This window comes from Notolepis coatsorum (genome assembly GCF_963971535.1).
Source record: "Notolepis coatsorum genome assembly, chromosome: 4".
NCBI classification, from domain to species: domain Eukaryota; kingdom Metazoa; phylum Chordata; class Actinopteri; order Aulopiformes; family Paralepididae; genus Notolepis; species Notolepis coatsorum.
The window spans coordinates 135,160,374-135,162,254 of NC_140168.1; the positions used below are offsets into that span (position 1 = coordinate 135,160,374).

The 1,881-nt window shown below is 44.6% G+C and overlaps 1 long non-coding RNA gene across 1 annotated transcript; it reads left to right on the forward strand.

The window, feature by feature from the left end:
* The first annotated feature begins 240 nt into the window (after positions 1 to 240).
* Positions 241 to 1,262, forward strand: LOC311227277. The gene is made up of 4 exons (XR_014619582.1): positions 241 to 359; positions 475 to 593; positions 713 to 925; positions 1,031 to 1,262. It is a non-coding gene; the product is annotated as an uncharacterized lncRNA (long non-coding RNA).
* Positions 1,263 to 1,881: the final 619 nt, after the last annotated feature.

Below are 1,881 nucleotides of genomic sequence, written 5' to 3' on the forward strand. Positions count from 1 at the left end.
ACAGACAGGTACCGGTACTTGTGATGATGATGATCTAACTATCTCTCTCTCTGTCTCCCCCCCCCCCCCCTCTTCTCTCCCAAGAATAGGTAAGGATCGCTTGATTGCAATAAGCAAACACATGTCAGAAAATGGCATGTGTCTTCGCACAAAAAAGCGATCACCACACAACAACAAGCATTGCATAAAATATGAAGATATCGAAAAAGTAGTTCAATTTGTGTTGAATTATGCAGAAGATCATGCTGTTCACCTCCCTGGACGCCAGGCACACCAAAAGAACTTTACCGGTCAGCTGTTACCATCTTGCGTCACGAAGGCATCTGTGTGGCGTTTATATACCAAGGCAATGCCAGTTGGTAGGTGTAAGCAAATCTTTGTCAAAGAAATAGGTCAAATAGGTCTTTGTCAAATAAAAACAAAGCTTGAAAATGAATGACATTGTGCTAACATGTGTTCTTATTAATCTTTCAGACCAGCGAGCAGTGGGCCTGTCCACATTTAAGTCCCTCTGGAGGCAATTACTGAGTCATATCAGAGCAATCAAACCAATGTCTGATCTTTGCTGGGTGTGTCAGAAGAACAATTATCTGGTTAGTGAACATCACAGTGTTATGAACTTTGAACTGCAACTTCTGTATGAAAAGTGTTATACAAATACAGTTTATTATTATTAATATTAATCATCATTTACTTAACTTTTTTTTTTCAGATTTTCAAAAGTGCCAATCTGCCAGAGGCTGAGAAGTCTGCAAAGCTGAAGCAGCAGGAACAACATCTGGCGCATGTAACCTCAGAGCGGGCTGCCTACAAGGGCATGCTTAAAGCCGCCAAGGAGATCGGTGATGGTCTTTCTCTGGGTGGTCATGTGCCACCGGCAAGCAAGCCCTTGACAATGCATTACAGTTTCGACTACGCTCAAAAGGTGACTACATACCAAGCCCTCTTTCACAACATCATGTTATAATTGTTATAACTACTGCATTGCTCCCTTTTTTTTCTTTCTAAAATCCTTATTCATTTATTGCAGGTGCACTACCCATCAGACCCCCTTCAACCAGGGCCCATGTACTTCTTGGCTCCACGCAAGTGCAGCATATTCGGTGTTTGCTGTGAGGCGATTCCACGGCAAGTCAACTATTTGGTGGATGAGGGGATGGAGTCCAGCAAAGGTAGCAACGCCGTCATAAGCTACCTGCACCACTTCTTCAAAGACCATGGTCTTGGGGAGACAGATGTTGACCTTCACTGTGACAACTGCAGTGGCCAAAACAAGAACAAGTACATGTTGTGGTACTTAGCGTGGCGAGCGCTACATGGTCTTCACCATCGTGTCAATCTCCACCTGCTGATTGTAGGCCACACAAAGTTTTCCCCGGACAGTTTCTTTGGGCTTCTCAAGCAGCGTTTCAGAAAGACCAAGGTGAACACTCTTGATGAGATTGCAGCAGTCGTAAGGGACAGCTCAGTGGCTGGAATCAACATACCACAGCTAGTGGGAAAGGAAGATGGCACTGTAATCGTGCAGTCCTACAACTGGCAGGAACATCTGGGGCCTTACTTCAAGCCACTGCCACAGATCAAGCAGTACCAGCACTTTAGGTGGGTGTGGTCACTGTGTGTTGTGTATTTACTGTAATTAATTATTCACACTTTAGTGCAAAGAATGTCATTGGTAAATGATACAAATGCATTGATATTGTTATGTGCCCTGTACTAACGTTTCACTTTATTATTGCAGCTTTGATTCCAAGGAACCTGGTGTGGTTGTGGCAAAGATGTCTATTGATGGCGCTGAAACCAGATTCCAGCTGCTCCGTGACGTCCGTGTCCTGCCGCCTATAGATGGACTTCCTGTGCTGCCACCACCGGGACTGGACT